This window comes from Argiope bruennichi, chromosome 4 (assembly GCF_947563725.1).
Source record: "Argiope bruennichi chromosome 4, qqArgBrue1.1, whole genome shotgun sequence".
Classification (NCBI taxonomy): domain Eukaryota; kingdom Metazoa; phylum Arthropoda; class Arachnida; order Araneae; family Araneidae; genus Argiope; species Argiope bruennichi.
Window position 1 is genome coordinate 38531560 of NC_079154.1, and position 14736 is coordinate 38546295.

The following is a 14736-nucleotide window of genomic DNA, read 5'->3' on the forward strand; positions in this document are numbered from 1 at the left end:
CACTTATGTATTCTCTCAGTTTCAGAACAGTAAGAAAAACAACGCCTGCTCTTTAAACAAAATTCCATCTTCAATAAGAAGAGTATGCAAATACTAATTACTGGCATTTTAGTACATTGAGATGCATATCTTTCTCTAATGATGAACGCATTAACATGAGGAAAGGAAGTATTGCGAAAGCGTGTTTGGTATAAAAGTTGAAGATTTTGTCTTGGTTAGTCGTATACTTTATAATACCGTTCCTGGAGAGAACTAAAGGGAGAAAATGGCCGCCTCAAAAACTGTATTTTGCTTCACTTTAGTATTTGTACTTTTACAGTGTATAACAAGTAAGTATTTCTATAGATTTACATACGGAAAACTTTGCGTAAAATTTGTATTTTGAATGATAAATTTAATACAACGATTTTCTACTTTATTGTCTGGATTAAAATTCAAATTAAAGCATAATTTTCTTTAAAATTCTTATCGTAAAATTAAATTAAAGTTACGTTATTCTTAGTTTAAGTTTTATAGATAAGTTCTCTAGCCTCAATTTGAAGGTATTTATTTTTTCTTTTATTGATTTCAATAAATTTAGTGAAATGAAATGCATCATAATTTAGTATAAAAATTGTTAAAATGTTATCGTAAAATTTTCTCTGGAAAATTATAGTATTTTGAAATTTTCAGCTTGATAACATCTATTTAACAAATAAATGAGTTTACTACTCTTACGTTTTAGTTGAGTTTTTATAAAATAAGGCTATTATAATGTTACTATTGGGTTTGTTGGTGAAAGAAATCAGAAAAGTTGTTCTTTTATAAGATATAATACAAAATGATAGTATATTTTTATGACGCAATGTTTGTGTTAATTTGTTTAAATATACTTATGAATCTTTCTATCATTTCAGTTCCAAGTGCAGGTAAGTATTAATAATTTTATCATTATATTTTTATCCTTAATTAATAATTTTATCTAATATTTTTATGATTAAGTGCTAGTTTTTTAAAAAATTAGTTATTATCATTTTTTTAAAAAAAAATTTACAAAATCAAAGATTCAGAACAATCATACATTATTTCCTTAGGTGTGTGTTGAAAAATGTATTGCTGGATAAAATAAATGCAATCTGTTCAATCATAATTAAAAATTTTACTTCGGGAGTTTGTTTCATTTTCAGTAAGAGTTTTTAAAGATAATTCTAAAAATTGAAGTAATTAATGAAAATAAATTAATCCTTTATTTGTGCTTGAAAGTTTAGAAAATATAAATGAATAAAAAATAAAATTACTGGAATTTTATATATTTAACGATTTTATCAACTATTCTTTGATATTTCTTGAACTCTAAAGACCAGTGATGGGTACTTCAGTGCTAACTAATTCCAAAGATTTTATTAACCCTTTCTAGGGCCGTGGGAAGTATGCTTCCCACCAAATTTGTCAATCTTTGTATGAAATTACGTAGGTTGGCATAAGTTCTGACAAACGTTTTTAGTAAGTCAGAAACTTAGACGCTTCAGTTCTTTATCTCAGACAAAATGATGTGTCTTGATTTGTTACTTAATTATTAATTAACCAAATTAATTAATTAATCAAATAAAATATATCTAATAAGTTAAAGGAATCCCTTTTATTATTCTAATTACAAGCCTAAGAATAATTTAACATAATATGACTAGAAAAAAAAAGTCCTTTAAAGGATTAAGATAATAAAAAGCTTAAGAATGGAATTTTGAAAAATGTAAAAGCCAAATTTTATATTAGAATTTAATATGCTACTTTTATTTTAATTGCTATTAAATTTTTGTTATGTTTAAAGCATATCTGTTTTCCCCCTTTTTTTTAAATATTAATCTCACAGTGATCTACGCTTGATAAATTTAATTTCAAATTAGTTCGCACTTACATACAATAATGAATGCAATATATGGTTAAATATACAGTCTTAAGTTTATTAAATTAATTGTTATTATTTTTTTCCTCGCATCATTACACAAGAAATAAATTTATAGAATGTTGGTTACTTGTAATTTATGTAAAATAAAAATTTTTATTATCTAATTCATTAATAAATATTACTGATCTTTTAGAAACGGCAATTAATAAATATTTACAAATAAAATTCAAATTTATGAAATATTTTATACAAAATGTTTGAATGCAAAACTACTTTAATCAAAACTCTAAAACATAACTAATTTTATTTACTTTAAATTATACTCAAATGAATTTCAAAGCTTGTCTTAAATGTAGAGATTCTTACATATTTTTAGCCTGTGCGAGATCATTCAAATGATATATAATTTTAGCATTTCTCCCTTGTACACCTGCGTGTATTAATAGCACTGATATGATTTTTTTGCTTAGGCTAGATCAACGGAATAATGAGCTACCAAGACCATGCATTAAATATAATATGTAGTAATCACAAGTATTGAAGTCGGGGTTACACATGAATGATAATCGACTCTACATTTGAATCAGCTTCAGTTCATGTTAGGAATGGCAGATACAGAATGAAAATCAGTAAACAAACGTAGAATATTTGCTAGTTTCTACGAGAATCTTAAAAATTTCTTAGAATTAGTTGCTTATGCTAGACTTGAGTTGATATCTCACTACTACTTTATATTATATAATTAGAGAAAATTTACAGTTTAAGTATAATAATTTTAATTGTTTTGAGTTCAATTACGTAAAAATTTGGTTTAATCACAACTGTATTTCGCATATATAGTAATTAGACAATTGGAATCTATTTAAGAAAAGAAAAATAAAAGAATTAATTTTTTCCACCTGAATTAAAAGTTGCACATCAGTAAAATAAGCATAATACCTAAATGAAAGGATACTTTATGGGATTGAATACATATTGATGGACATATTAACAAAGAAATAATTTGCGAGAAGTTGCATTCCATAATTATCAGTTAATTGGATTTAGATTTAAAAGGAATGAACTTTTTAAGTTTTGAAACTCAGAATATGTATCTTTCTAATTTAACTTTATTTATTTCATAGTTTAATTCTCAAAACATGTTGAATATTCTTCTTTTGAACCATTGGGACAGTAGTATTCTAGAACGGACATTATAGTTGTACTGTATTTGTATGGCTTTGCCTGTTGTAAAGCATTTTAATTTCTCAAAATTAAGCAAATTTTAAAGAACATAAAAGACATTTTATAAATTCAATAAAGAAAAAAAATAACAAAAAATAAGACCAAATGAACAAAGATTTGTATAATTCCCTTTAGTAAAAATTTTAGTTCGTAAGATTACTTGTAAACTTTAAAAAATTCACCTATCAAAACTACTTTTTTATGAACTTATCTTTTGAAATATAAGTAAATCAGGTAGGCGTTCATTTTTTAATTGTTGAGTGTATTTTATCACCAAATTAAGCCTACATGTCGTAGGTAGAGAAAATATAAATTATTTTATTTTTATATAAACCATATCCTTTTTGTCTAAATTATAAATATACAATATAGTATTGAGTATAACTTGTTCAAGTACATTTAATATTATTAAGCTCAAAACAGTCAGCTACAATTTTTTTCAGCTTGGACAGTTTTTTTTTATGTAATCATTATTCAAAATAAGATGTGAAATATTAATTGAATTTTAGCATAAGATTTCTCAAAACGTGAATTAATCGAAGCTGTCTCAAGTGCAAGTTGAATGTCATTGTCAGTCATCTTTAAACATGATTCCGCAAATGGTAATGCAAACCATGCATTAAATGTACTATACATTACATTTAATACATGGCGTTAATAATGCTGATCATCACGTTGAATGACATTAATCAGAAATGGTTTATCACTATCATTAACTAGTAACGAATGTGAAGTGAGAAATTGTGAATGATATATTTTTTTTCTCAATATGGCTCTCTAAACATAAATAATAATGTTTAAAAAATAGCATAGAGTTTATATTTAAACTTCTATGCGATGGAGAATAATTTCATGTTGCACAAAATAATTGAATTCAAAGTTAATCAATGTGATAAGGATTTACCAGGACCAAAATTAAATGCAGTGTACAGAAATATTTATGAATGAATCATCCCAATAAATGAGAAGAATTAATTTTGACTGATATTTATAAAATAGCATTTGTTAGCCCTAAACTTCAGTGTGATGGAAATATAAATAGTTCCCTATTGCACAAAAAAAAAGAAAAAAAGAATGAAATTCATAGTTAATCAATGTGATAAGGACAAAAAGTTCGATGCAATGTATAGAAATCCCTATGACTGAATCATTCTAACAAATGCAGAATGATTAATTTTGATTTACAAGAGACGATGCACTTTAGACACCTTCAATTTACATTTGAATAGAAATGTATGTGAGTGAAAAAATGTTAAAATTTGAAATATTTATAAAAATCTTCAAAAAACGTTATATTTTCACATACAAAGCAATTAAATGTTAAGCATGCGTAAAGCGTTGAAGTGTAAAGGGATTTTATTTTATACTGATTTAAAAATGCAGGCTTTTGTTTCACCTGCTAGTTACCACGATAAATAAATGATGAATTTCTTTGAAACGGAAAGATAATTTTATCACGAATTAATACTGCGTGCATGTTTAGAAAGAAAAAAAAATATCTGCTCGTCAGCATTAAACGATAGTCTTAGATACTAAATAGGAATTTTTAATGAATTTGGTAATTGACATTACAAATTAACTCTTTTTGATTTTGTGAATTAAGAAAAGCGTCTTAGAGGGAAATAAATAAATGTAAAAAAGAGGAAAATTTTGGCAAATTACTAAATTTAAGTTGAATTAGTAGCAAATTCTCTAAAGACAAGTTCTATCATTTACATTTTATTAAAAGGCATTTTAGTGGGATCATCAAATAAAAAAAAGAGGTTGTTTAAATAAGATGCTGAATTTAAAGTTGCATTAAAATATAAAATCAGATATACGTTTTCCATTAATTTTAATTCTTGTAATGTATTACACAAGAAAAGGTTCAATACTTTGTATCAAAATTTAATTTGGCGATGAATGCAGAATGAATTATTGAAATTGAGTTAATTTTAAATTGATTTGTTGCCATTGACTAAAATGTCTTTACCTCATAAATTTTTTTGTATTTGATATTTTATTTTTATTTATTTTTTTCATTTAAGTGATGATAATGAATTCAATTAAATGGAAATATTTGATTGCACTCAAAGTGTAGATATTCATTTTCAATTTTTTGCATACTGTTTTTAAAAAGATTGCAATCAGGAAAAGTTTATAGAAACTACTTTAATTTAATATATTATGAGACTTTTATAAATATTCTTCCGAATTTTTTTATGTTTGATATTACCGATACTGATGATGTATTAAAATAAATGTTTGACATTTATTAATTTAATTTAATCGAATAATGTTAATGTTGGAGAAATAATTATCCATTATGTAACATAATGATGAAAACGGTTTTTATCTACTTAAATATATTTTTATTTTTTATTTTTCAGTTGATGGTGCGACTACAGGTAAGCATATTTTATTTATTTCATCTCTTTTGCTTTGTAAGGTACCTTTAGAAATGCATTAAGGAAATTTTAGATTTATTATCTTAAAAAAAAGTCAAGATTAATATTTCCTTTCTAAAACTAAGGTTAAACAGCATTTCACTATGATTAATCTGAGTCAAGAAACACATGTTTTGATGTTATTTATTTACCATGACACATTATCCCCCTTTTTAATTTAAAAGACTTGAAAAAACTAGCTACGTTGATGAAAGTAATATATTAAAAAATTTTTTTTTGTTTTCTTTCCTTACGTTATTTTAGTACGATTTTTGTTAATACTCCATTGTTGAAATTAATTAAAGTGTCCAGTTACTACAGTTTATTGTTTCAAACATCGAATGAATAATGAAATACAAAAGAATTATAAATTTCTGAAATTTGTAAAGACGGAGATTTTAACCATTACAATACATTTTTTTTAAGGATTTATCATACATTAAGTTGGGATGAACAGCTGGATTTATATGAGCAATATAAATAATAGAAAGTTCATTAAAAATGGATTCTTTTTTTACCTTTTTCAATTATTACTTTTTATAATATATTTTTAAAAAAATCTTAAATTTTAAATAAAATAACAAAATTTTAAAATTTTATTTCTTTTTCCTTTAATCTATAAGAAGTAGAATAAAGAAGAGAAAAAAGACATTCTTAAAATTTTATATATTTGTATTCTTAAGAAAATAATATAATATAATATAAAAAATGATATTAGCATGCGAAAGCTACTGACTATAATTTCTTTTTTATTCAACCTTCGTAATTTCAAAATGAGGACAGTTATAGTCATAATAGAAGGTGTCTAGATATAACAAAGCATCTATAATCTTCGCTATATATCACACGCGTACTACGCATAGCGCTATCTGACTGCAGATATCGAGTTAACGAGTTTTTCTCAAAAATGATAAGATATATTAGAAAAAATATTATTATTATTTTTTTGTTTTTACTTGTAGAAGAAAAAATATTTCGTGTCTTTTAATTATTATACAAATTGTAAAAAAAAAAGCATTCATTAGTTCGCGATTTCCGAAGCTGTAATGTTTTTAAAAAAATGAAATAAGCACATATCTACCGTTAGATCCATTCGAACATTCCCAAGTACTTCCAAGTACCCACAAAACTCCTCTGGATTCAAAAACTGTCTATTCTCTTGCATTTTTGTTGCTGGAATTGCAATCCAGAAAGCTATTATAAGTAATGTACTTGCACAAGCATGGATACACTGTCGAAACTTTTGCAAAATTGGCGAAGGGACTTCATAAGATCATTGATAAGTATTCCCTGAAAGTCTAATATAAGCTAGTTATACGAACTAATATAATACTCTAATCGATAATTCGTCGATGTGATACCGTAATGTTTCGTTAGATAATTATGTCTTATATATTGGACTATCAGGTTTGAACTATACATTCAGACAATTTCTACAATAGGAAACTTTTCCTTGCAAAATCTTCAGATATTTTATCCAGATTTTGTTCAGATATATTATTTCAGATTTTGTAAATAATATGCCTGTTGCTGATAACATACTTCAAATATTATTAAACAAACACACATTTTATATAAGAGCTTACGCCCTTTCTTAATTAGAATCATAGAGTATTACACATAAACAGAATATTTTTATGTTATATTTTAAGGACTTTGTTTGAAACTGTAATGTATTACATTATATTACCTTTGGAAGTATCTGTTTTTCTATTGCGAAAATTGTAACTGTCTTTGGTAAATAGGTATGGCGCTCAATATTGAAATGCATAATACTCTAGTTTTATGTCATCCGCAGACGAATTTACTTCATTTAGTTTGTCGTATGAGACGAATTTTACGAATTAGTAGACAATTTTCTCGTAAAGTGACAATTGTGGAAGTTGATAAAAAAATAAGCGCTCGATTCTCAACACTAATCTGCATAGGGTGCATTTTCCCACTAAATCGTGTGATGCTGTTTTACGAATTTGCAGTTGATATTTTTTAATTTCCTATCAATTTCAAAGTGAGAATATCAACTCTGAATTTTGACATTTGGGCACTAATGACATAGTAAGTGAACCAACCGTGTAAAGGTTTTCTTTGTTGCTATAATAGTTCTGAAGTGCTGGTAGAAGGAACTAAGGATATATGTATATACACAGTAGAGTGTCTCTGTGAAGAGTTAAAAGCAAATGAAAAGAAGAGTGGAAATTTGTATTTCATCACTTCGGAAGCGAAATATAGTTTGATGAATTTGATAATTTTATCATATTCCCATACAAAACACTTGGCCACTTTTGTGGTCTTAATGCATCATATGTGGGTATGGGAGAAAATTGCTCTCTTGTGAGAGTGAAATGAATATTCGGGTTCAGATTTCGATGCGAATTTTTTTTCACAACCCATGAGCGAAATTATGAGATTTACATACGAATTTCTTTCACAGCCCATGTGTGAAATTATCAGATTTTTTTCTCTTTGTTTAGTTTCAAAACCATTAAACTATAGAAGACAATCAAAATCTTTAATTTCAAAATTACCAGTTATTGCACTAATGATTCACGCCTCTGCAGTCCTGATTTTTAAAAAAATTGAATAAAAAATTTGATTTTAGGATATTTTGTCTTTGATAGATCACAAGAGATAGTGGAAAAAAGATTTGTTGATCAAACAATTTTAAGTCCAATAATTTTAAGGTACACCTCAGGTCTTAAGCAAGTTAAAATATTCTCGACAAAAAAATTCTCTTATTTACTTGGTTATTTAATAGCTACTTTTTTTTTAATTTTAAGACCTTATTAAATGAAAAATAACAAAATTTATTATTTTAATAATTTATTAAATCTTATTTTGAATGAAATAAAAAAAATATTGTTTTTTTTAATATACATAATTAGATATTGTATTTTGAGCCTTTGAGTTTATTCCTAGATTTACAACCTGGATACTAGCATTTTGATACATATTTATCGCTTATGTATTTCATAGATGGCTTGACATATCTAATCTTATTTCTTTTAATTTGGCAGGAAAAACTTGTTTTGCCCTTTTAGGAGTATTTTCGCCAGATAGTGGTGATGAAATCTCCAATAGTGTTTTTTAAGTTGCATCTCTATTAATTGATGACCATCCCTCCTTTAATTTGTTTTCATCCAAAGATGATTTTTTTTACTTACTTTTGATCTTCCTTTCTTGCTGATGAAGGGAATTTCTTCGTATTTCTACATGGCTCTACTTATATGCATTCGGAATTGCAATATGGACATGCCATTTTCGGTTTCATTTCTGACAGCTCTGCTTCTTACTTTAATATAATTTTATAATATATTCAGTAATTGACAATTATTAAATCTACAAAAGGCCTGAATACCAACGTTGACCACTTTTTGTTTGTTTAACTTTTAGGAGTATTTTCGGCAGATAGTGGTGATGAAATCTGCAATACTTTTTTTAAGTTGCATTTCCATTAATTGATGACTATTCCTCCTTTAATTTGTTTTCATCCAAAGATGTTTTTTTAAATTTTTTAAAGTTTTTTTTTTATTTACTCTTGATCTCCCTTTCTTGCTGATGAAGGGAATTTCCTCGTATTTCTACATGGCGCTACTTATATGCATTCGGAATTGCAATAAGAACCGGACATTTTCTGTTTCATTTCTGACAGCTCTACTTCTCGCTTTAATATAATTTTATACTATGTACAGCAATTGCCAATTATTAAATATATAAAATGCCTGAATTCCAACATTTACCACTTTTTTGTTCTTATTACACACAGGTAATATGCAAACTAACTGTAGATGCTTCCCCCCATATACATGTCATATGCTTTTACAATAACAACTTATGTTAGATCAACTTTCTATTTCAATTCTTTTGGCCATCTTCTGCAAGTTCCAGTTGGCTCACTACCTATACATGTGGATAATAAACTCACGGATTTGTTACCTTTCCATTTGACAAGGCCCATTTTATTATCGTCTGTGACCCATTCATCCTTTTCTCCAATTTCCGTTCATTTGTCAGGTTTCATTCTTTAGATATACGAGAAATTCTATTGCTTTAGCTAAAATCACTTTGTTCTAAAAGTTAAGTAATATCCTTTTGAGTTAAAACCCTTAAACGTAAAACGTTATTATTAGCTTATAAAATTACTTACATTTTATAAACGACGAGGGATTGAAATATCAATTACTGAATACAAGATAGCAATAAAATTATTTTTCTTACTGAAGCTAAAAAATAAATATTTTTAAATTTATATTTTATTGCAGAACATAAGAATTATTCATTATAAGAATGACATACAATGTTTTCAAGGACAAACAGGGACAGTTTGAAAACAAACGATCAAAAGATAAAAATCAGGATCAGTCAGGAAATGAGCGCTTAAACGCCTGAGGTACACATATGTGTATTTTAGTTAAATTTATATTTTCCCCAAATCTAATTCTAAGTAAATTGATATACTTTGGAAATAACTTCAACCAGATATTAAAGATTTTATAAAAAATACACAAGAGTTTTTATTTTAATAATAAATGGTAAAAAATGTACTTAATTTTGCATTTTTCTCTGTTCGACGACATTTTCGTTATATTTCTAATTAAAAGTGATGGATAGGAAAAAAACTCTGAATTGTAGTACAATCTATTGATGAAAAATACAAATTTTCCTAAATGTTGTAATGCATACATTTTTTTGTTATAATTTTAATTTGAGGGACAAGAAAAATGAAAAAAAAAAAACTATTTATGTGTACCTAAGGACTGAGAGGTTAAAGATTCCGAGTTGTTTAAATATAATAGATAGACGAATGTGCTATGGCTTCAATATCTTTCTGAAACCACTAAGAAATCAAAAGGATATCAAGAACATAGCACAATTCGGCAATACTTCACGTCATTTTACAGTAAAATTTAATTTTATAAATCTTTCCTCGAAGATCAAAGGTCATTTTGAGTCAATATTATTAATCGCTATCGATGGATTATTGAGGTTCCGAGGAAGACAAAAGCGTCGAGAATGGCATCATGGTTCTTGTACCGCTATAACTATAAGTGGTTTTCTTCCAAGAAGAGCAATTATATCTTTTGACTAATATCTCCCAAAGCGAGTGTCACGTAATTTGTCTTGTAACTATGAACAAATTAAATATTCTGAATACTCGCTTACTTTTAATAAGCCTCAGAATTCGATATGTTTTCATCGACTGGGGATTAATTCTGGGGACTCGTATATTTTAATGGAAAACAGATTTATTGTCACAGTTTTCATAAATTTTTATTTTTTCAAGCCATTTTGAAATTTTAAGTGCAATAAAATAAATTTTTTTAAATATATTCAATTTTATTAGAATATTTATAATATTGAATTATAAATTCAATGGCAAAAGTAGATAAAGTTTAATTAGAAATTACATTACCTTAATAAAAGAGTGTATTTGAAACCTCCATTTTATTATTTATATTTTTATATTACGCTGTATAAAGTATTATGCGGTACAAATATGTCTTTATTTATTATAAGGGTACATACTTTCTTTTTTAATAGTGCCACCTGCTGGAAGTAACGCACCTGCGGGAGCTCCAACGGGAGCACCTGCTGCGAATTCCTCAATGCCAAAAAATCCTGCCGGAATGACTCTTCCAGTAACGGTTCCAATGTAAACAAGGTAAAGAATATTTACTTAAATGTGTACACTCTTCTGTCTTCGTTGTCGGAGAAATTCAATGAAAGTTTTCTCGAGTTTTCTTACTTTCTTGTGCATTTGTCTTTTACAACTCCAGTACTTGCAAAAAGTGTTTTTTTTCCTTCTTTAGTTGCAGTATACCATTCATTTTAAATTTTAAATTAACAAGCTTGATGCACTTTGTTACTAAAATGAATTTTGCTCTTGTGGTGAAAGCTTATAAGCCAGTTAACAGATACGCCACACGAGCAATTGCTTTTGTATTGTGGTCATGTTACTGGGCTGTGAACCACAAGTACCAAGTTCTACTCCCGCGCATAACCATCCTCCACACTATGTAACTGACTATAAGATTCAATGAGTATTCAAATGATTCAATGAGTAGTAAACGTTAACATTTGTCCAAATTAAAAAACAAGTCTTGAAACGTGAGTTTTAAACACTTTATACCAAAAGAATGATATTCTTGCCATTACAATTAAAAATAATGAGAATGGCTTCGGTATATCAGCAGTATATCATCACAAAGATCTTACGGTTATTTAATATGGATTTTTGCTTCAAGACAGAAAACACTGACATTCAGTAGAATATGTGAAATAATCAATAAATAATAATAATAAAAGCAAAGAGTTTAAAATCTTGAAGAATGGATTTTATGAATGATATACAAAAATGCTATACAGATTACTCAATGTACCATTTTACGATAACGGAAAGATGTGCTTTTAACAATATTTTTAAAGAATCTTATATTTTCCATAACCATAAAAAGAGATATAATATCGGTAAGTAACTATGCATAGAAACTAAAGCTGCAATTTGAAACATGCCGGGTGGGGCAAATGCCAGAAAATAAATATTTCAGAGCAAAGTTCATTACATTGTAGATTAACTTTAAAAATTCACAGATTTATTCTCATGTGTGAGATGCAAGTGTGATTTGAAAGCTTTGATGAGAACAGAACGTTTAAAAATGATAGTTTGCCAACAAATTTTATCTTGAAAAGACTGTCATTAATTTTTCCTAATGGCTGGTACATATGGTGCAGCAGCATAATTTTTCTATTTCATATAATTACAGTGCAAATATTGGACGCCAGCTACTGCTAACTACTTGTTAATTCCAAATTAATCTTATAAGAAGTTTGAGTTAAATTAGCAGAGATTGTTTTAACTGGAATGAAATATTAAGGCACAAAATTGATGTTTGATTTTGCCTCCTCGATAAGTTGGCACTTCCCTATTAGCATACTATACAAAATTGTATGGTATTAAACAATGTTCGTAGTATTGTATAATATTGTTGAATATTAAATGATGTGATATAATGTCGCACAATATTCTACAATATTGTGAAACAAGATGTGATATAATGCCGCACAATATTCTACAATATTGTGAAACAAGATGTGATATAATGTCGCACAATATTCTACAATATTGTGAAACAAGATGTTATACATTGGTTTAGCTCATATTAATAGGTTAATCAACAAATTTCGAGCTAGATCATTAGGTAATACATTAATTTACTTCTCCGTAAGTCACCAATATGCTAGTTGGTTGAGAGACGGAAATGAAAAGGAAGGAGGAAAATGGAAAAGCAGGAAACAAGTTATGAGTGTTATTCTGTGGTTGCATTCTTTGTTCAGTTTTATTTAAAAACTGGTATGGTATATTAAAATGATTACTTGCTGCTGAAGGTTTTACATCTTTTCTTTAAATAGAAAAAAGTTGGACATGTTATCTTGCAAGAACTTCAGGAAAGTAACCCATTTAAATTTATATGGGATAAGTCAAATTTCCATTTCATATTTGATAAAGTACGGTCATCAAAACGCGTTCAGTTTCTTTTAATCATTTTTTCAAACTCCTCAATTCAAGAACGTGGCTTGATATGCTAGTCTAAATGGAACTAGAGACACCATCGTCACTCTCGAATATAACTTCTCTATCCCAGCAGTTATATTTTTTATACTTTCGTGTTTTGGTATATAGGTGTAATCGCTAGGTTTGTCGCAAATAAGTAAAAGCAATGAAGTCACAATTCGTTTTATCTTAAATTGAGTTGAAAAGAAGAAAAGACATTGTTGTTTCTCTGTAGCAGTTCAGGTTTTAAAATATTAATGTGAGATTTCATTTAGACCAAAAAGTAAAAGCATGTTCATTCGAGTGATTAATAGAGTAATATTGTTCAATGAAATCTGAGGTAAAAGGTGCACTTTATGATTATTTTTATCGATTTCGCATTTTTTCTTTTTTAAATCTCTTATTGTGTACACATGGTTTGAGCAAACAATGACGCCAGACTATAGAATAATAAAACAATTAAACAAACAAAAAACAAAAACAAAATACGAAGTCATATTGTTAATAGTGCTAGAATTCTAATTTTTTCTATCAATACATTGGAGGAGCAGCTGATAGCTGTTTGAAATCATGTTTAATGAAATAAACTTTTTTTTTACTTTTGTGCTTCAAAATTTTTTTATTTAACTGAACGTTTGAAGGTTTTAACAGTTGTAGTAGCCCTTTTTCCTCTTCTGATATCCAAAGAAGTATTTACTCGAAATATTCATTTCTTTTCCTGCAGAATTTTGCATCTATATTGCAACCAAGAAACATATATCCTATTCTGTCTTAGCATTACAAATTTAAAAATGTATATAAAAAGATAATCGCCAAGCAATGTGTAAATTTCTTTTTTTTAGTTTGTAAAATTACCATAATAATTCAAAAAATATTTTAACGCTATTTTTTATTTTATGAATTTATATTTTATAATAATACCAGAAGTCAATAAAAGAAGTATTTTATATTTGCATGTTTAAATTTTGAAATTCCCAAAGTACACCAATCTACTTTATCTTACACATTTAGAAAAATTTCTATAAAGCAAAGTATATTTAAATTTTAAGATTCCTCTATTAGATTCTGATAGTTTGTTTTGATTTCTTTGTTAATTCATTTTTTATTAGTGTATATATATAGCTAATTTCCCTTAATTAAATATTTTTATTTCAGATCACCTGCTGAAAAATGTGTGACTATGTGACTACGTATCGTAGTTACGGTAACAAAGATATTAAGATTTTTTTGCTTCAACAACATGAACATGTTTTATCGCACGAAAGAATACAGAATCTATAAAAATTGTCTTGTGAAATTTGAGCACTGTACGTATAATAAAAATAATAAAATGATTTGAAATTGCAAATAACTTTTTTATAATTTTATTTTTTAATGAATTTCATTAAATAAAGTCACAGTAAAAGATTACGTATAATGAATGCTGTTTATTTAAAAGTTCAAGTATGAAAGACATTTCAGTTTGTTGTATAGAGTGGTAATAATCAAGTTTCTCCAACATGTGGTATCGTTTCAAAAAACAGAATTATCCCAGGCATACTTGAATAGTTTTGACAAGTGCTTTTTACAAAACTGTCAGTGCATTTTAAATAGATCAGTCAAAAATGAATAAAACGAAATTTATATTAATTAAATCATTATATTATAAATTT

At 27.0% G+C, this 14736-nt stretch overlaps 1 long non-coding RNA gene across 1 annotated transcript; it reads left to right on the forward strand.

The window, feature by feature from the left end:
- Positions 1-216: 216 nt before the first annotated feature.
- LOC129965467 (uncharacterized) lies at positions 217-14434 on the forward strand. Its single transcript, XR_008784216.1, has 4 exons — positions 217-329; positions 5479-5496; positions 11074-11194; positions 14240-14434. It is a non-coding gene; the product is annotated as an uncharacterized LOC129965467 (long non-coding RNA).
- Positions 14435-14736: the final 302 nt, after the last annotated feature.